Below are 22,371 nucleotides of genomic sequence, written 5' to 3' on the forward strand. Positions count from 1 at the left end.
TTGTGTGTTTAGGTGTGTGTGTCAGCAAATACCTGAAAGTTAGCATATATCTTATTGTGTGTGTGTGTGTGTGTGTGTGTGTGTGTGTGTGTGTGTGTGTATGTGTGTGTGTGTGTGTGTGTGTGTGTGTGTGTGTGTGTGTGTGTGTGTGTGTGTGTGTGTGTGTGTGTGTGTGATAGCAGACAATATTGCGTGCGTGAGCGTGATAGCAGACAATATTGCCACTCCTATTTGCCATCTCTTCAATCTAAGTCTACTAGGAATTGTGTGCCCTCAGGCCGGGAGGGAAGCAAGAGTAATTCCACTACCCAAGAATCGCAAAGCACCATTTACTGGCTCAAATAGCTGACCAATCAACCTGTTACGAACCCTTGGTAAACTTGTGAAAAAAATGCTGTTTGACAGTAAACAAATTAACAACAGATTTTCATTGGCTAAGGGAAAGTCACAATAAAAAGATTGTGGAATCTGTTTTCTTAGACTTTAGTGCATCTTTTGACTTTATCAATCATAATCTGCTGCTGGAAAAACATGTGTTATGGCTTCACATCCCCTGCAATATTGTGGATCTTTTGGTATTTGTTTCATTAGTCCATTCAGCAATCAGGTTTTCAAGATATGTAACTTTCAAAGTACAGAAATCTGGCCCGTATCATATGATGTAAAACGCAGCATGTTATGATGCAAAATGCATAAAACCAGCCAGATTTCTGTATTTTGAAAGTTACATATATTGAAAACTTGATTTCTGGACATGCAAAATATTTTGGGAAACAAATAACAAACAAATACCAAAAGATTGTTAAAGGAAAACGCCACACAAAAACTAAGAGCTGCAGTCAATTTCAGAATGGGTGACAAGAAATAAATAAGTTAACTAAAAGCATTGCGTTTGGTACAAATCATTCACTAAACCGTAAACCTCAGCTAAATCTTGCAATGAATAATGTAGAAATTGAACAAGTTGAGAAGACTAAACTGCTTGGGTAACCCTGGATTGTAATCTATCATGGTCAAAACATATTAAACACAACAGTAGCTAAAATGGAGAGAAGTCTGTCCATAATAAATTGCTAATCTACATTCTTAACGTCGCTATGAACAAGGCAGGTCCTACAAGCTCTAGTTTTGTCGAATCTGGACTACTGTCCAGTCGTTTGGTGAGGTGCCACAAAGAGGGACTGAGGAAAATTACAATAGGCCCAGAACAAGGCAGAACAGCTGGCCCTTAAACGTACGGAGAGCCAAAATGAATAAAAAATAAAATAGGGACTTCAGCACTACTTGTATTTGTGAGAAGTATTGGCATGTTGAAAGCACCGAGCTGTCTGTTTAAACTGCTAGCAGACAGCTCAGACACCCATACATAGCCCACAAGACATGCCACCAGAGGTCTCTTTACAGTCCCCAAGTCCAGAACAGACTATGGGAGACACACAGTACTACATATTTCACATCAAGTAACTAATTCAAGCAGTAAAACCAGATTAAAAAAAACAGATTAAAATATACCTTGTGAACAGTGGGGACTGTGAAGAGACATACACACAGCAACACATACATACACGCATTCACACACACATGATAGCATATGCACTATACACACACGTACACATGGATTTTGTGTTGTAGATATATGGTAGTAGAGGCAGCAGCTAATGGGGATCCATAATACAAACAAATACAAACTATATATCTGTATTAATTATATCTGTCTCTGTAGTACTTACAGTTCCTTCAGAAAGTATTCATACCCTTTGTCTTATTCCACATTTCGGTGTGTTAAAGCCTAAATTCAAAATGGTTTAAATAGACGTTTTTTTTCACGTATGTACACACAATAACCCATAATGACAAAGCGAAAACATGTTTTTTGAAATTGTAACACATTTATTGGAATTTAAATACAGAAATATCTCATCTAAATAAGTTTTCACACCCCTGAGGCAATACTTTGTAGAAACACCTTTGGCAGTGATTACAGCTGTGAGTCTTTCTGGGTAAGTCTGTAAGAGGTATCCATATGTAGATTCTGCAACATTTGCCCATTATTTATTTTCAAAATTCTTCAAGGTCTGTCAAATTGATTGTTCATCATTGCTAGACAACCATTTTCAGGTCTTGCCAAAGGTTTTCAAGTAGATTTAAGTCAAAACTTCAACTCGTCTTGGTAAGTAACTCTAGTGTAGACCTGGCCTTGTGTTTTTGGTTATTTTCCTGTTGAAAGGTGAATTCACTACCCAGTGTCTGGTGAAAAGCAGACTGAACCATGTCTTCCTCTAGGAATTTGCCGGTGCAATTTTTTGGGGGCCTGTGGTCCATTCAGTTTCTATTTTATCATGAAAAACTCCCCAGTCCTTAACCATTGCAACCTAACATACCCCTAACATGATGCAGCCACCACTATGCTTGAATATACGGAGAGTGATACTCTGTAAAGTTTTGTAATGGATTTGCCCCAAACATAGCACTTTGTATTCAGGACCAAAGGTTAATTGCTTTGACAAATGTCTGCAGTGTTACTGTGATGCCTTCATGCAAACAGGACGCATGTTTTAGAATATTTTTATGCTGTACAATAATCATTCTTTTCACTCTGTCAATTAGGTTAGTATTATGGAGTAACTACAATGTTGTTGATCCATTCTCAGTTTTCTCCTATCACAGCCATTAAACGTTGTAACTGTTTTAAAGTCACCATTGGCCTCATGGAAAAATCCCTGAGCGCTTTCCTTCATCTACGGCAACTGAGTTAGGAAGAACGCCTGTATCTGTATGGTGACTAGGTGTATTGATACACCATCCAAAGTGTAATTAATAACTTCACCATGTCCAAAGGATTATTCAATGTCTGCTTTTTTGTTTTGTTTTACTCATGTATCAATAGGTGCCTTTCTTTGTGAGGCATTGGAAATCCTCCCTGGTCTTTGTGGTTGAATCTGTGTTTTAATTTCACTGCTTGACTCAGGGACCTTGGAGATAATTGTATGTGTGAGGTAGTCATTCAAAAATCATGTTGAGCATTAATAATTGCACACATCGTGAATCCATGCAACTTATTATGTGACACATTTTTACTCCTGAATATATTTAGGTTTGCCATAACAAAGAGGTTGATTACTTACTAACTCAAGACATTTCAGCTTATGATTTTGGATTAATTTGTCAAATAAAAAATAAACATAATTCCACTTTAGCATTATGGGGTATTGTATGTAGGCCAGCAACAAAAAAATCAAGGGGCGTGAATAGTTTCTGAACGCACTGCATAAGACATACGTTAGAGCTGAATCTCTGGTGATGAGATTTTAACAGAGAAACACTTCAAGTCCCAGAGTCCCCTGCTGTGGTTCGTTCTAATACTGATCTCTCTCTAAGCTACCTTTTCCTACCACAATGAAACGCTCGTCGTCGGTGGAAGGAAGACTGGACGAAAGCGCAGCGTGGAAAGTGTTCATGATATTTATTTTCAAGAAACACTCAAACAAAAATAACAAATCCAAAAATGAATGCGAACAGTCAAACAGTTCCATCAGGCACAGACACTAAACAGGAAATAACATGGGCATCTACTCTCGGAGGGGGATCCGGTGGGGGCTCCGGTGCGGGACGCAGACCCCGCTCCGCTTTAGGCTCCCCCCACTTTGGTGGCGCCTCCAGTGCAGGAATCGTCGCCGGGACCTCCGGACCGGGGACCGTCGCTGGAGGCTCCGGATCGGGGACCGGCGCTGCAGGTTCCGGACCGGGGACCGTCGCTGGAGGCTCAGACCGGGGACCTTCGCTGGAGGCTCCGTGCCCTGGGGAACGTCGCTGGAGGCTCCGTGTCCTGGGGAACATCGCTGAAGGCTCCGTGTCCTGGGGAACGTCGCTGGAGGCTCCGTGTCCTGGGGACCGTCGCTGGAGACTCCGTGTCCTGGGGACCGTCGCTGGAGGCTCCGTGCCCTGGATTTTCACTGCAGGCTCCGGGCCATGGATCATCACTGGAGGCTTCGTGCCATGGATTATCACTGGAGGCTCCGGGCCATGGATTATCCCTGGAGGCTCCGGGCCATGGATCATCACTACAGGCTCCGGGCCATGGATCATCACTGAAGGCTTCGTGCCATGGATCTTCACTAGAGGCTTTGTATGTGGAGCCGGAACAGGTCTCACCAGACTGAGGAGACGTACTGGAGGCCTGGTGCGTGGAGCTGCCACAGGGCTTACCAGGCTGGGGAGACATACTGGAGGCCTGGTACGTGGAACCGGAACAGGTCTCACCGGACTGAGGAGATGCACTGGAAGGCTGGTGCGTGGAGCAGGCACCGGATACACTGGGCCGTGTGTGGCACTGGATGTCTCGAGCGTAGAGCTGGCACAACCCGTCCTGGCTGGATGCCCAATTTCTCAAACTATGGTATTGTTGTTTCTGGCTCATTAACATATTTTTAGGCGTGCCCTGTAAGAGTCTATATTTGTTGCAACCTTTAGTTTTTGCTGTACCAATTTAACTGAAATCTGGTAGTAGTTCCTTAAAGATTTAATGTCTATCGGGGACAGATCAGAGCGGCACCAAGTCTCAAACCTTTAATGGTTGAGTGTTTAGCCATGTCGCTTAATCTGTTTTGCCTAGTGATGTTACGTTTGACACTGAAGCTCTGAGGCATGCATCATAATTGCTAAGCAGTGTGTCGATGCTTGTATCACTTTATCAGAAGCACGTGATCAATGACATCCAATGCTTTGTTTTGTCAAACAACCACCTGATTGGTTTGACATTGGTTTTGTTAGAAGACAAAAATGTAACCCTGTGCAGGCGTTATGGCATGTGGGAGTCATCTATAATAATTTGGCTGGTCTAAATAATTTTGACCAGCAGGTGCCATTAGTGTAGAACGTGTTGATCAAAGCCGTGAGATATGAACCAAGTTTTGACACAATTGACTGGAAATGCTCAATGCTTTATGTATCTTTGTTTCCCCATCACTACCAATCCAATGTATTTACAGTAAAATGCTGTAAAATAGCAATATTATGATTACAGTATAGGTATCTACATGTTTTAGTATTGTATTGTAATCACTGCTCTGATTTTACAGTAACGTAAAGAAAGCTGGTGCCAAGTTACTGTGATTATTATAGTAAAATACTTGGCATTAGCCAGAAAAGGGCAAACAAACATCAAACTGCACCTTTTCTACAACTACAAAATACCTTGAAGACCAATGTATACTTAACTTTAACAACATTCTCAGTAACAGTTACAGAAACGTTTTACTTGCTATGTCTGTGATGTGTTTTTTTAATCAACCTTAGTTTAATGCACTGGCTGTAAGTCACTCTGGACAAGAGCGTCTGCTAACTGACCAAAATGTAAATCTAAATGTAAAAATGAACACTTGCAAAGCCCAGTGCTGGATATTATTCAAATTTGGCCTTGTTTTGCGGCAGAGCTCATTAGAATAATACCCAGCAGTGTGCTTTGCAAGTGTTCATTTTTTACATTTACATTTTGATCATTTAGCAGACACTCTTATCCAGAGCAACTTACAGTCAGTGCATTAAACTAAGGTAGATTAACAAGAACATATCACATTCATAGCAAGTAAAAAGATTATGTTATCGTTATTGAGAATGTTGTTGTAGTTAAGCGAGCTACTTGGTATTTGTTTTACTTAAATACACTACTGTTCAAGTGTTTTGGGTCACTTAGACATTTCCTTGTTTTTGAAAGAAAAGCACATTTTTTGGTCCATTAAAATAACATCAAATTGGTCAGAAATACAGTGTAGACATTGTTAATGTTGTAAATTACTATTGTAGCTGGAAACGGCTGATTTTGTTATGGGATATCTAAATCGGCTTACAGAGGCCCATTATCAGCAACCATCACTCCTGTGTTCCAATGGCACATTGTGTTATCTAATCCAAGTTTATTATTTTAAAAGGCTAATTGATCATTAGGAAACCCTTTTGCAATTATGTTAGCACAGCTGAAAACTGTTGTGCTGATTAAAGAAGCAAAACAACGGGCCATCTTTAGACTAGTTGAGTAACTGGAGCATCAGCATTTGTGGGTTCGATTACAGGCTCAAAATTGCCAGAAACAAATTAATTTCTTCTGAAACTTGGCAGTCTGTTCTTGTTCTGAGAAATTAAGGCTATTCCATGCGAGAAATAACCAAGAAACTGAAGATCTCATACAACGTTGTGTACTATTCCTTTCACAGAACAGCGCAAACGGGCTCTAACCAGAATAGAAAGAGGAGTGGGAGGCCCCGGTGCACAACTGAGCAAGAGGACAAGTACATTAGAGTTTCTAGTTTGAGAAATGCTGGCCTTCTAGGCAGAGTTCAGTGTCTGTTCTTTTGTCCATCTTAATCATTTCCCTTTTATTGGCCAGTCTGAGATATGGATTTCCTTTGCAACTCTGCCCAGAAGACCAGCATCCCAGAGTTGCCTCTTCATCAATTAGCCTTTTAAAGTAATAAACTTGGATTATCTAACACAATGTGCTAATGGAACACAGGAGTGATGGTTGCTGATAATGGGCCTCTGTACACCTATGTAGATATTCCATAAAAAATCTGCCATTTCCAACTACAATAGTCATTTACAACATCAACAATGCCTGCATTGTATTTCTGATTAATTCGATAATTAATTTAAATGGACAAAAAAAATGTGCTTTTCTTTCAAAAACAAGGACATTTCTAAGTGACCAAAAACTTTGGAACGGTAGTGTACATTCATACAAAAATACAAAATGCATGTATTCTAATTAAAAATAAATGAATTGGATGTCAGGCCAGTGAAGTGCAACCTCCAAATACCTGAAATACTTGAAACTATTGAAATATGAATATCAAATACATACAATATAAATGCTGCCCACAATGTAAATCTGCAACTGTGTACTACTGTTCTTCCAGTAATGCACTGCACATTCTAGAAATACAGCATGTTGCTGTTGAAAGGTGTTATAGTATTATGCTGTAAGTTTGTGTTTTCAGTAAAAGTCCTGCAAATCTACAGTAAAAAATACTGGTTTCTGTGATGCCTTATTTTACTGTAAACGTACAGTAATCTCCTGTCTACTGTGCTGCCAGTAATTTACTCTAAAAATTACAGGATATTTTTTACAGTGCACATCTTATGCCTCATTAATCTGATAGGAAACTCAGAAATGTCCGACTTGCTAACTGGTGGTAGTTGAACACTTGCTACATTCAACAAGTTAGCAAGTCGGATTTCAGAGTTCAGACAAGCACGTGAATGCGACGTTACACAATAGTCACACAAACACACACACACACACACACACTCTGAGTCACAACCCCATGACAGAGTGCCAGTTGTGTGTCGTCCTTTGACTAGCTGTTCACAGAATACGCACCTCATACCCTGCCTCCTTAAATCACACACACATAGATTATCCTGCAAACAAACAGACTAAAGCATGTGCTCTCGGACATGCAAACACAAATCGTTTACCATTCATTGATTCAAGTTACTACATTAACAGTCAAGAGTTTCACCACTTCTCCTTTCCTTGCTCCATTTGCAGATTGATTGTTATTTTCTCCCCTCTTTAGTCACTTTCAATCTAACACCCAGCAATTAAAATCAATCGGCCATTGGATTGGCCTGCCTCTGAGGAGCCCATATAAGATGGCTGCACACACACACACACACACACACACACACACACACACACACACACACATTTGCAAGCACACATGCAGACACACACGCGCAAAAATACCACCACCAGGCCACTGTTGGCAGGACATGACACACAGGGGAGGACATGTTTACGCTTTGAAATACTACTGTCATCCATATAAAGGGGAGATGGTGGAGGGGGGAACAGGGGAGCAATATGTGTGTGTGTGCATGTGCGTGTATGGATGTGTGTGTGTGTGTTTGTGAGTACGTTTGTGTATGTGTCTGTGCGAGGGGGTAGTATAGGTAGGACAGAGGGAGCTATGATGAAGTGTAAAACTGAGATGGAGGACATAATAGAAAAGATAATAAAAGGTGTGAAGGATTATGGGTAGGTGGTGGCGAGGGCCATTTCACACTGAAATTCAATCTGCTTCGTGTGGAGAAGTACTACACTCACTGTGTTGTCCACCCCCCTGCTCGCTATCAACACACACACACACAAACACAAACACACACACACACCGATGCTATATTGCTATTGATCAACAGCAGTTATCAGACATGAGAGAGGCATGGTACTGCCTGCGAGAGCACAGAGAGAACAATTCACTATATCATATAAAATACATCATAAAACGCACAGGGAATCTCATTGGAAAAGCAGACTAAAAGCCACCAATATTGATAAAATGACTTGGTTCTGTCCAAAATGACACCCTATTCCCTATACAGTGTAATACTTTTGACCAGGAAGTGCACTATGTAGGGAATAGGGCAGAATTTTTGATGCAAACTAGGATGCACCACAGTGGATTGCAGTGCAGTGATATGAGAATCCACTGGAATAAAAATGTATAACTTGTATAACTAGTTATTTTCTATACTGCTGTCTTGTGTGTTGGAGAGTGTTTGATGAGTACAAGTTTTTCAGTCAAGTTTCACATTACATTTTTGGACTACGACTAGTCGTCAAGGATCCGCCCCTTTTTTTTCAATTTCCGCCTAAAATGACATACCCATATCTAACTGCCTGTGGCTCAGGACCTGAATCAAAGATATGCATATTCTTGGTACCATTTGAAAGGAAACACTTTGAAGTTTGTAGAAATGTTAAATTAATGTAGGAGAATATAACACATTGGATCTGGTAAAAGATAATACAAAGAAAAAAAGTGTTTATTTTGTATTTTTTTGTGCCATTATCTTTGAAATGCAAGAGAAAGGTCATAATGTATTATGCCAGCCAAGGTGCCATTTTGATTTTGGCCACAAGATGGCAGCAGTGTATGTGCTAAATGTTTGACTGATCTAATGAACCATTGCATTTCTGTTCAAAATGTTGTATCATGACTGTCCAAATGTGCCTAATGTGCCTAACAATAGCAGGGTATTATTTCACTGTAACTACTCTAAATTGAACAATGCAGTTAGATTAACAAGAATTTAAGCTCTGCCAATATCAGAAAATGTCTTGTTACTTACAACCACATGCTAATCACATTAGCCTATGTTAGCTCAACCATCCCGCGGTGGACACACTGATCCTGTAGAGGTTTAACCTAGTTCATTCACAGCCAAATAATTCGCTGTTTGTAACTCTACCCACACAAAGCAACACCTGGCCTGTGTACTAATCCTTTCAGACCCCCCTCAAGCTCTGGAGCTCCATCACTCCCCTGGTGACCTGAGCTAACCACACTAGCTACTGTAGCTCCCTTCTAGCATCAGGCTAAATCCAGCTGGAGTCCTCAATGCGAATGATAGATTCTAGCGCTTTTGGGAGGTAAAAAAGAGAAAAAACTAAATTGTAACCGATTCAGTCCATTTTTTAAACTGCTTTGGGAGAAAGGGTAGATGGAGGAGACGAGGGGGAGGCGAGAGGGAGGGAGAGAGGGTGGGAGGGTGCGGTATTTAAATTCTTCCAAGAAGTTCCCCAAAGCTTTGGCATGCATATTTCTGCAAGATTTTGCAATCCAAGTCCATCACACACACATCCAGGCCTAAACAGTCCCACGGAACCCTGCTGCCCCCGGCCCAGTTTCTCTGGCTCTGGTGTAGTAATTGTATGGGAACGCCTGTGTATTAATTACATTTATATGGATTTCTTCCCCCAAGCCACATTAATAGCCTCTGGGCTCCCATGTATGGAGATAATGGTAATGAGATTCAATAAACTATTAAACTCTTCACTCCATGCATCCACAAACTATTACAAATATATCAGCTCTTCACTCCATGCATCCACAAACAATTACAAATATATCAGCTCTTCACTCCATGCATCCACAAACTATTACAAATATATCAGCTCTTCACTCCATGCATCCACAAACTATTACAAATATATCAGCTCTTCACTCCATGCATCCACAAACTATTACAAATATATCAGCTCTTCACTCCATGCATCCACAAACTATTACAAATATATCAGCTCTTCACTCCATGCATCCACAAACTATTACAAATATATCAGCTCTTCACTCCATGCATCCACAAACTATTACAAATATATCAGCTCTTCACTCCATGCATCCACAAACCGGAAGGTTTCAAGTTCAAATCCCAGAGCTGACGAGGTACAAATCTGTCATTCTGCCCCTGAACAGGCAGTTAACCCATTGTTCCTTCATTGAAAATAAGAATTTGTTCTTAACTGACTTGCCTGGGTAAATAAAGGTAAAAAAAATTACAAACATATAAACTATTCAACACATACATCCACAAAATATTACAAAAATAAAAACTATTCAATGCATACATCCACAAACATATGAGCTATTCACTCCATACATTTACAAACTATTCAAAGATTCACTCCATACATCCACTAGCTATTTTGAACCTGTACAGAGAATATTCACAGAGCTCATAGTACACTTTTTAACAGTCAGTTTGAAACTGAAAGTCTGAAAGGCAGAGTTAGAGTGAGGGTTGTGTACTAAAAACGCCTTGTCGATAGAAATTGTTAGTTGTAATGCATACAACTGCAAGTTGTCATTCATAGGATAGGTACAGTGCCTTGCGAAAGTATTCGGCCCCCTTGAACTTTGCGACCTTTTGCCACATTTCAGGCTTCAAACATAAAGATATAAAACTGTATTTTTTTGTGAAGAATCAACAACAAGTGGGACACAATCATGAAGTGGAACGACATTTATTGGATATTTCAAACTTTTTTAACAAATCAAAAACTGAAAAATTGGGCGTGCAAAATTATTCAGCCCCCTTAAGTTAATACTTTGTAGCGCCACCTTTTGCTGCGATTACAGCTGTAAGTCGCTTGGGGTATGTGTCTATCAGTTTTGCACATCGAGAGACTGAAATTTTTTCCCATTCCTCCTTGCAAAACAGCTCGAGCTCAGTGAGGTTGGATGGAGAGCATTTGTGAACAGCAGTTTTCAGTTCTTTCCACAGATTCTCGATTGGATTCAGGTCTGGACTTTGACTTGGCCATTCTAACACCTGGATATGTTTATTTTTGAACCATTCCATTATAGATTTTGCTTTATGTTTTGGATCATTGTCTTGTTGGAAGACAAATCTCCGTCCCAGTCTCAGGTCTTTTGCAGACTCCATCAGGTTTTCTTCCAGAATGGTCCTGTATTTGGCTCCATCCATCTTCCCATCAATTTTAACCATCTTCCATGTCCCTGCTAAAGAAAAGCAGGCCCAAACCATGATGCTGCCACCACCATGTTTGACAGTGGGGATGGTGTGTTCAGCTGTGTTGCTTTTACGCCAAACATAACGTTTTACATTGTTGCCAAAAAGTTCAATTTTGGTTTCATCTGACCAGAGCACCTTCTTCCACATGTTTGGTGTGTCTCCCAGGTGGCTTGTGGCAAACTTTAAACAACACTTTTTATGGATATCTTTAAGAAATGGCTTTCTTCTTGCCACTCTTCCATAAAGGCCAGATTTGTGCAATATACGACTGATTGTTGTCCTATGGACAGAGTCTCCCACCTCAGCTGTAGATCTCTGCAGTTCATCCAGAGTGATCATGGGCCTCTTGGCTGCATCTCTGATCAGTCTTCTCCTTGTATGAGCTGAAAGTTTAGAGGGACGGCCAGGTCTTGGTAGATTTGCAGTGGTCTGATACTCCTTCCATTTCAATATTATCGCTTGCACAGTGCTCATTGGGATGTTTAAAGCTTGGGAAATCTTTTTGTATCCAAATCCGGCTTTAAACTTCTTCACAACAGTATCTCGGATCTGCCTGGTGTGTTCCTTGTTCTTCATGATGCTCTCTGCGCTTTTAACGGACCTCTGAGACTATCACAGTGCAGGTGCATTTATACGGAGACTTGATTACACACAGGTGGATTGTATTTATCATCATTAGTCATTTAGGTCAACATTGGATCATTCAGAGATCCTCACTGAACTTCTGGAGAGAGTTTGCTGCACTGAAAGTAAAGGGGCTGAATCATTTTTCACGCCCAATTTTTCAGTTTTTGATTCGTTAAAAAAGTTTGAAATATCCAATAAATGTCGTTCCACTTCATGATTGTGTCCCACTAGTTGTTGATTCTTCACAAAAAAATACAGTTTTATATCTTTATGTTTGAAGCCTGAAATGTGGCAAAAGGTCGCAAAGTTCAAGGGGGCCGAATACTTTCGCAAGGCACTGTAGTCAGTGTTAATGTTACATTTGAGGGAGATGAAAACTGGGTCTGGATAGCCATTAATACCTGTAATGTGTAATGAGGTGTAAATTAGATAATATATACAGTAACAGTCAAAAGTTTGGACACACCTACTCATTCAAGGGTTATTTTTTATTTTTCCTATTTTCTACATTGTAGAATAATAGTGAAGATATCAAAACGATGAAATAAAATCTATGGAATCATGTAGTAACCAAATAAGTGATAAAGAAATCTAAATATATATCATATTCTTCAAAGTATCCATCCTTTTGCTTTGATGACAGCTTTGCAGACTCTTGGCATTCTCTCAACCAGCTTCATGAGGAATGCTTTACCAACAGTCTTGAAGGAGTTCCCACATATGCTGAGCACTTGTTGGCGGCTTTTCCTTCACTGCAGTCCAATTCATTCCAAACCATCTCAATTGGTTTGAGGTCAGGTGATTGTGGAGGCCAACTCATCTGATGCAGTACTCCATCAATCTCCTTCTTGGTCAAATGGACTGTACACAGCCTGGAGGTGTGTTGGGTCATTGTCCTGTTGAAAAACAAATGATAGTCCCACTAAGAGCAAACCAGATAGGATGGAATATCGCTGCAGAAAGCTGTGGTAGCCATGCTGGTTAAGTGTGCTTTGAATTCTAAGTTACTAAATTACTGAGAGTGTCACCAGCAAAGCACCCCCACACCATCACACCTCCTCCTCCATGCTTTACGGTGAGAACCACACCCACGAAGATCCTCCGTTCGCCTACTCTGCGTCTCACAAAGACACGGCAGATGGAACTAAAAAGGACAGATTTCCACTGGTCTAATGTCCATTGTTCATGTTTCTTGGCTCAAGCAAGTATTTTCTTCATATTGGTTTCCTTTAGTAGTGGTTTCTTTGCAGCAATTCAACCACGAAGGCCTGATTCATGCAGTCACCTCTGAACAGTTGATGTTGAGATGTATTTGCTACCTGAACTCTGTGAAGCATTTATTTGGTCTGCAATTTCTGAGGCTGGTAACTCTAATGAACTTATCCTCTGCAGCAGAGGTAACTCTGGGTCTTCCCTTCCTGTGGCGGTCCTCATGAGAGCCAGTTTCATCATAGGGCTTGATGGTTTTGGTGAATGCACTTGAAGAAACTTTAAAAGTTCTCGAAATGTTCCGTATTGAATGACCATCATGTCTTAAAATCATGATGTACTGTCATCAGCACATCTATTACTCCAGCATTAATTGCTAAATTGTAATTACTTCGCCACTATGGCCTATTTATTGCCTTACCTCCTTACTTAATTTGCTCACACTGTATACAGATTTTCCATTGTGTTATTGACTGTACATTTGTTTATCCCATCTGTAACTCTGTGTTGTTGTTTTTGTCACACTGCTTTGCTTTATCTTGGCCATGTCACAGTTGTAAATGAGAACTTGTTCTCAACTGGCCTACCTGGTTTAAAATAATCCTCTTTCCTTATTTGAGCTGTTCTTGCCATAATATGGACTTGTTATTTTACCAAATAGGGCTATCTTCTGTATACCACCCCTACCTTGTCACAACACAACTGATTGGCTCAAATGCAATAAGGAGGAAAGAAGTTCCACAAATTAACTTTTAAAAAGGCACACATGTTAATTGAAATTTAATCCAGGTGACAACCTCGTGAAGATGGTTGAGAGAATGCCAAGAGTGTGCAAAGCTGTCATCAAGGCAAAGGGTGGCTAAAATATAAATATCAAATATACTTTTATATGTTTAAAAAAATTGGTTACTACATGATTCCATATGTGTTATTTTATAGTTTTGATGTCTTCACTATTATTCTACAATGTAGAAAATAGTAATAAATAAAGAGTAGGTGTGTCCAAACTTTTGACTGGTACTAGATAGATAGATAGATAGATAGACGTTGAGAGTAGTAGTGTGTGTGTGTGTGTGTGTGTGTGTGTGTGTGTGTGTGTGTGTGCGTGCGTGCGTGTGTGCGTGTGTGTGTGTTTATAGGTTTGGAAGGTGAGGAAGATGAGTCCTACCTTGTTGTATCTGCAATCTCAAAAGAACTTGGTCTGGAAAGATGATGTCCACTGGTGTCTGATGCTCCTCGCTTTCTATCACACACTCAGCATCTATACTCTTCTTCACGCTTGAGAGAGAGAGAAGGGGAGAAAGAGAGAGGGAGATAGAGAGAGAGAGTGTTGGTTAGTGAATTCCCACATGGATAGGTTGTGTGTGTGCTGACCTTATCGTTGAGCTGTGTCGATATCAGTTCATGATCATCACCTCTGTCTGTCTATATGTGAGGGTACAGAACCAACCCCACACACACGCCGAGGTATGGGGTCAATGCAAAGGTGTGCTGGCGGGTGGGCAGAGAAACAGAGAAACTCAGCAGTAGAAAATAAGAGAAATAGTAAAAATTGTAGAAGTAGAAAGACAGTTGTACTGACTGTGTGTATTGGTGCTACAGAGACACAGAATAAGGGTTGTTCCATGTCATTTCATCAAGCCATGACACCCAACCATCTCAGATTGTTCTGAAATCGTTAAATAAGATAAGCATTCCGGAAACATTATTTTGTTGAAATAAAATTTGATTTCTGAGGAAATAAGGTTGTGGATTGCACCCAAATTGTCTATTTGAATTCATAGGATTCATATAATATTCAATAATTACAGTATCTCATCAGATTTGAGGCCAAAAGCCATCCACGGACACCCCACACCCCACTCCAATCCCACCTCAACAACGAGTATATACTATCAGTTCTCTATGTTTGACAACTAATATGTTGCTGCGTCTTGGAGTATTGTTTCTTCATCGTATGTCATGTATGTGAATGTGGTGGTCTCTTTTTTTTCTTTCCTGTTCAGATAAATTTGTCATTGAAGTTGTTCGGTTTATGTCCAATCTCACAACCAGATATTGCCAGGTTCTGACCTCTGACCCCTGTTCCTGCTATTAGGTAATTGTTTTTTTAAAGAACGTTAGTTTGTTTTAGAAAATATTTACTCATGTCAGTAAAGATTGAACAAAGTAAGGGGCCTAGACAGCTGCCCTGGGGAATTTCTGATTCTACCTGGATTATGTTGGAGAGGCTTCCATTAAAGAGCACCCTCTGTGTTCTGTTAGACAGGTAACTATTTTTCCATAATATAGCAGGTGGTGTAAAGCCATAACACTGAAGACTAACCAAACAGCCCCCACAACATTTTAATCATAAATGTCTCTCAACCAATCATCAGTAATTTGTGTAAGTTCTGTGCTTATGTAATATCCTTCCCTATAAGCGTGCTGAAAGTCTGTTGTCAATTTGTTTACTGTAAAATAGCATTGTATCTGATCAAACATTTTTTTCCCAAAAGTTTACTAAGGGTTGGTAACAGGCTGATTGGTTGGCTATTTGAGCCAGTAAAGGGGGCTTTATTATTCTTATGTAGCAGAATCACTTTTGCTTCCCTCCAGGCCTGCGGGCACACCCTTTCTAGTAGGCTTAAATTGAAAATAAGGCAAATAGGAGTGGCAATATCTTCCACTATTATCCTCAGTAATTTCCATCCAAGTTGTCAGACCCCGTTGCTTGTCATTGTTGATAGACAACAATACTTTTTTCATCTCTTCCACACTCACTTTGTAATGTGATTGAACTATCCCTTTAACAATGTGGGTGTGGGGGATTCCTTAAAAAATTATCACCTAATAGCAGGAACAGCACCATCTAGACGTCAGAACCCGGTAACATCAGGATGTAAGATGGGACATAAACCCAACAACTTCAATGACAAATTTCTCTGAACAAAAAATAACGTCGCCATATTCACTGAGAATACATTACATAAGATGAAAAAACAATACTCCTAGCCGCAACTCCAAACAACTTGTCAAAGACAGAGAACTGACACGATGTGCACGTTGTTGGGGTGGAATTGGAATGGATTGTGGGGTGTGAGGTATCCATGGCTTTTGACCATTTCTTTGGAATGCTCATGTCTATCTCATTGTTAGAACAAAGGTTAGTCCAAATTGGATGTTAGGTACTATATTTATTGAATATTAAAATGGCCAATTTGGTTGCAATCAATTAGCTTAATTTCAACAAAATAATATTGCACGAATTCTTATCCGATCTCTTTCTAACAACAGAAATGATTTTCAGAACAATCTGAGATGGTGGGTGTCTAAATTCTTTGAGGTGGAACGACCGAGAAGGAAAACTGTGTAGTGTGCTTTGCAGTATGGTGTCTTGGCAGAGATGAGGGTGACTGTCATCAATCCGTTGGCCTTGCACAGACTGCAGTGACTCAATACGAAAAACATTTATTTTCTCTCTCTATCGCTCACGTTCACTCTCACTCTCTTAGATATACTCTCCCTCTGTGTCCCGCTTGAACTCCTTTTTCCTATTCTTCTCTGCCTCCAGCAGCCAATACAGTACATATCTTTTACCCCTCTCTCTCCCTCTCCCCTATCTTTTACTCTCCCTCTCCCCTATCTTTTACTCTCCCTCTCCCCTATCTTTTACTCTCCCTCTCCCCTATCTTTTACTCTCCCTCTCCGCTATCTTTTACTCTCCCTCTCCCCTATCTTTAACTCTCCCTCTCCCCTATCTTTAACTCTCCCTCTCCCCTATCTTTTACTCTCCCTCTCCCCTATTTTTTACTCTCCCTCTCCGCTATCTTTTACTCTCCCTCTCCCCTATCTTTTACTCTCCCTCTCCCCTATCTTTTACTCTCCCTCTCCGCTATCTTTTACTCTCCCTCTCCCCTATCTTTTACCCTCCCTCTCCCCTATCTTTTACTCTCCCTCTCCCCTATCTTTTACTTTCCTTCTCCCCTATCTTTTACTCTCCCTCTCCCCTATCTTTTACTCTCCTTCTCCCTCAGTATCCCGCCCTCGCTCTCTCTCCCTCTCCCCTCTCTTTTACTCTCCTTCTCCCTCAGTATCCCGCCCCCGCTCTCTCTCCCTCTCCCCTAACTTTTACTCTCCTTCTCCCTCAGTATCCCACCCTCGCTCTCTCTCCCTCTCCCCTATCTTTTACTCTGCTTCTCCCTCAGTATCCCGCCCTCGCTCTCTCTCCCTCTCCCCTATCTTTTACTCTCCTTCTCCCTCAGTATCCCGCCCGCCCTCGCTCTCTCTCCCTCTCCCCTATCTTTTACTCTGCTTCTCCCTCAGTATCCCGCCCTCGCTCTCTCTCCCTCTCCCCTATCTTTTACTCTCCTTCTCCCTCAGTATCCCGCCCTCGCTCTCTCTCCCTCTCCCTCTCCCCTATCTTTTACTCTCCTTCTCCCTCAGTATCCCGCCCTCGCTCTCTCTGCCTCTCTCTCAGTCAACAAATAAGGACAGAGAGGACTCAGCTTTCCTAAAGAGTGGAAAGTGGAACGGTAGAGCAGAGGAAAGGACGAGAGGAGGAGAGGCCTGGGGCGATACACAAACAGGATCAACACTTCAGCCAAAAATACAGCAGGCTGTATCTCTCTTAGAAACAACCCAGGAAAAGAGAGGGGAGAAGAAAGAGAGGGGGGGTGGAAACAGAACTAGCAAGAGAAAGAATTAGTGTGAAAAACCCAAGGTGCAAGAGAGAGAGAGTGAGGAGAAAGATGGCAGTCTCACCCAGGCAAGGGGGGGATTAGTGAAATCTAAGCCCCCTCTCTGTGCTGCTCCTTTTGGGTTTACTGTCAAATAACAGCCCTTGGCTTTGGCCTATATATTGCTGCTGAGAGAGAGGCTGTTGGAATGTTCCTTAATTTCATTCTGAATTAAATTAAGGGGTGGTTTGGAGAGTCATGTCTGGGTACTCAAACTGGGAACAGAGGAATGTGTGTGTGTGTGTGTGTGTGTGTGTGTGTGTGTGTGTGTGTGTGTGTGTGTGTGTGTGTGTGTGTGTGTGTGTGTTTGTGCGTCTGTTTGTGTGAGTATGCGACTGGCGAGTGTGTGTGCGTGTAGTCAAATCTACAACTATTATCTTCATAAACAACTTATAAAATTGTAGTACATAAAAGCATATTGTTTTGTAATTTCCCTGTATTTTCCGTTATGATTTCTATGAATGTATCTTTTAAAGATAAAAGACAAACAATAAACCAACAACATATGTCCTTCACCTAGACACAGTTGAAGTCAGTGCACTAAACATTTAGTTAAAGCCTGCCTGATTAAAAAGTATTTAGAGAGGAGTTGGGTACAAGAGAGACACTGCAGAGAGTCAAACTCAAAGCACTAAACAATTACCTTGCCAGGGACTACAGGAACATTACCATATTAAAGGGACTGGGACACTTGAGGACAAAGATAATGATGGTGGGATGAAAATAGCTCACACTTTAATTTGGACACACAGCCATGCAAACACACACATGCATGCACGCACGCACGCACACACACACACACACACACACACATAACACCTATAACATGTATGCTGAGGTGTGTGTGCGTGTGTTTATGTGTGTGTTTGTGTGTGTGAGTGTAAATGTCCAACATAGTGTCTGCTCATTCCATGACAGCATCACTGTCATTGTCAACAGTGACATGGCTGAACCTGGAGAAACTTTCATTTTCAACTGCTGGGGAATCTCACTGCTCTGCCCTTACAGCCATGGCCGCGTGCACATGGGTGTGTGAGTGGTTTTTGTGTGCGTGTGTGTGTGTGTGTGTGTGTAGAGACATGGAGTTCAGTGGCATGGAACTGATTGCCCTGCCAAACTCTGACAATTACTATATGGGCACAGAGACATTGCCACTGACACACACGCACACGCACACACACGCACACGCACACACACACACACACACACACACGCACACGCACACGCACACACACACACACGCACACACACACACACACACACACACACACACACACACACACACACACACACACACACACACACAGCCTCCAGACGTCTGACCCATACACCTCTCCACTGGCGTGAGACGGATGTGAGAATCCTGTTCCCTGCTGACTGGGTTCACGGGAGCAAACACACACACGATCTCACACACACAAAACTTGCACTATCCCAAAATAACCTGGTCACACACATCAGACCCAAACATTCATACACTGTATGCATTTTATTCTAGTAAACAATGCCAAAGAATGAGTATGAAAGAAGCCCTATAGTATCCAATTACCTCAAAATATGAAACTATGAGATTAAGTTGCAGGCTGCAGACATTGTGTAGTATTAATGTAGTACTCTGTTGAGGCTTTTTAGCTGTATATGTGGAGCTAATACACTGTGTGTGTGAGCCTGCGTGTGGCTAATACACTTCTCTGACTAGCCTACACACACCTGCTTACCACAGCTATCCATCAGAATTAGACGTTCATCAGTGCTTCTCAAACATCAAACTTTGAAGTTGTTGCAAATGTCAAATTTCAAAGTGTTTAAGGTTGTTTAGGCATTAACTCCAAAATCTTAAGGTTAAGCATTACGTCCGAATGGTTAATCTAAGGGCTAAAATCTCAATAACAACTTTCTATCACTGGATACGAACTTGCAAGCTTTAGAGTCAAAAACACGTTCACACCCATCCAACATCATAAGCAAAACCAAAACCTACTTGAAGGTAGCAGCACTTGCTCACTGTTGCCACTAGTGGCCGACGTTGTCAGACATGGATGGAGGTCGAATACTGACCTGTATCACGGGTGACCTGGCTGCCTAACCACAATGCATCTGTATCTGGACATTAGTTCAACACCATAGCACTATTGGGGAAGAGAGAAAAGAGATAGCATAGCTCTCTCTAGCTCTCCTCTCTGTCCTTCTCCTCTCGTCTCTCCCTTTCTACCACACATCATCTCTATCTCTTTTTAACTCCTACTATTTTTTATCCTCCTGTTTCCCGGCTCAACCTTCTCTCTCTCTCTCTCTCTCCCTCTCTCTCTCTCTCTCTCTCAGTCTCTCTCTCTCTCCCTCTCTCTCTCTCACCTCTGTTGTCTCCCTTTCCACAGCATATGATCTCTATCTGATCTCTATCCGTAGCACTCACTTCTGTCATAATGAAGTGCTTTGAGAGGCTCGTTAAGGATCATATCACCTCCACCTTACCCAACACCTTAGACCCACTACAATTAGCATACCACCCCAACGGATCCACATATTACATAATCGCCATCGCACTGCACACAGCCATATCCCATCTGGACAAGACGAATACCTATGTAAGAATACTGTTCATCAACTACTGCTCAGCCTTCAATACCATAGTGCCTTCCAAGCTCATCACTAAGCTCAGGGCACTGAGTCTGGAACCGCCCTGTGCAACCTGGACCTGGACTTCCTGACAGGCCGACCCCAGATGGTGAAGGTAGGCAACAACAACTCTGCTATGCTGATCCTCAACACAAGGGCCCCACAAGAGTGCATGCTCAGCGTGCTCTCTCTCCTCTCTCTCTATTTCTCCTCTCCCTCTATCTCTCTCCCCTCTCTCTCTCTCTCTCAATTCAGTTTTTTCAATTTAAGGGGCTTTATTGGCATGGGAAACATACAGTATGTTAACATTGACAAAACAAGTGAAAAAAATGTACGTTAAACATTACACTTACAAAAGTTCCAAAATAATAAATACATTTCAAATGTCATATTATATCTATATACAGTCTAATTATTTGTGTAATTGTGTAATTATTTGCAAATACAAAAGGGAAAATAAATAAACATAAATATAGGTTGTGTTTAAAATGGTGTTTGTTCTTCACTGGTTGCCCTTGTGGCAACAGGTCACACATCTTGCTCTCTCTATCTTCTTCTCTAACCCTCTCTTGCGTTCTTCTCCTCCTGTTTCCCTGCTCCTCCTCTCTCCAGAGTACAGTTGTCTCTCCCACTGTGATTCTATCAGATCGATCTCTCGCTTATTCATTTTTCATTGATAGCCTGAGAGAATAGGATGAGTGTTTTGAAAAGCAGTCTAACCTGCCCTCCCACCTCAAACGAACATGCACACACTCACACACACACAGTCACACCCACACACACACACACTCTCACGCGCGCACACACACACACAAAAACACACATTCACAGGATTTACCATGAGCCCCGGTCTCACACCAATTCACCAATTCCAAAAAGAAAGAAAACATTAAGATACATCATAAAACACACAATCTCACAGGAGAAACTGACAAACTGGGCTCATAAAAATATGAGTCTAAATATCTCCAAAACACTCACAAAATAAGGCCTAAACTCTCACAATGTTTTGTAAGTCTAAACCCCTCCCAAACACATCACAAAGCCTAAGCCCTAACTTCTCATCAAGGTCCCTTACACATTTCAACACAAGACACTGTAGACAGCTAGTCATAGTCAATTAGGCAAATTAGCGGTTATTTCTTCAACAGAGTCCTTTACAGAATGAGCAATAGTGTTGTAATGAGTTTAATGCTGATAATACTGGGGTTGCTTTGCAATCACGCATTCTGTTGTCTACAACAACGCTAGAGGCATCAGGGTGAGGACACTCATGAAGACATGTTTGTGTAAGTCCGCCCACCCGTCTGTCACTTTCTGTCTGTGTGTGTGTGTGTGTGTGCATGTGTGAGTGCGTGCGTGTGAGCGTGTGTTGCAGCCCCAAGGGATTCCCTAGCATGGTGAGAGCATTTTAGCAGGCAGCACTCTTTCTGTTCATGAGTTTATCAGTGGGATCTTAAAACAACAAAAAAATCACCAAGCTTTAGAATCATCCCATTCATGTCTAAACAGGTTGACAAGTTGTGTGACATTTTGTTTCTTAACACCCTAGAGTCGATTGACACACCGCATCCGCCAGTGTCGCATTTCCGCATCTGCAGTGAAAGGTCGCAGAGCTAGAGCTGTGTTTGTCAGGCCATGAGACTTCTCACGTAAATGTCTGTAGCATCCGAACGGTTTTGCTCTACGACCCCCACAAGTGTCAGGCGACTCGTCCAAAGTCAGTACAGTCTGTTTGGTAGCATCCGAACCGTTTGGCCTACAAACTAATGTTACCGTTGTGGAAAGGGGAGATTCTCACGAATACGATGGCGTTCTCCATTTTGCTCCACAACCCCCACAAGTGTCACGGGACTTGTCTGAAGGTTAACAGTACCGGTTTTAG

General features: G+C 41.5%; 1 protein-coding gene across 1 annotated transcript in view; it reads right to left on the reverse strand.

Moving 5' to 3' along the window:
* Window positions 1-22,371, reverse strand: part of LOC139381353 (RNA binding protein fox-1 homolog 3-like) — a 753,561-nt gene that overhangs the window by 597,704 nt on the left and 133,486 nt on the right. Inside the window, exon 2 of the mRNA XM_071124817.1 lies at window positions 14,321-14,430. The gene's annotated coding sequence lies outside the window, so the exon portion shown is untranslated. The remainder of the gene's footprint in view (window positions 1-14,320; window positions 14,431-22,371) is intronic.

This window comes from Oncorhynchus clarkii, chromosome 23 (genome assembly GCF_045791955.1).
Source record: "Oncorhynchus clarkii lewisi isolate Uvic-CL-2024 chromosome 23, UVic_Ocla_1.0, whole genome shotgun sequence".
Classification (NCBI taxonomy): Eukaryota; Metazoa; Chordata; class Actinopteri; order Salmoniformes; family Salmonidae; genus Oncorhynchus; species Oncorhynchus clarkii.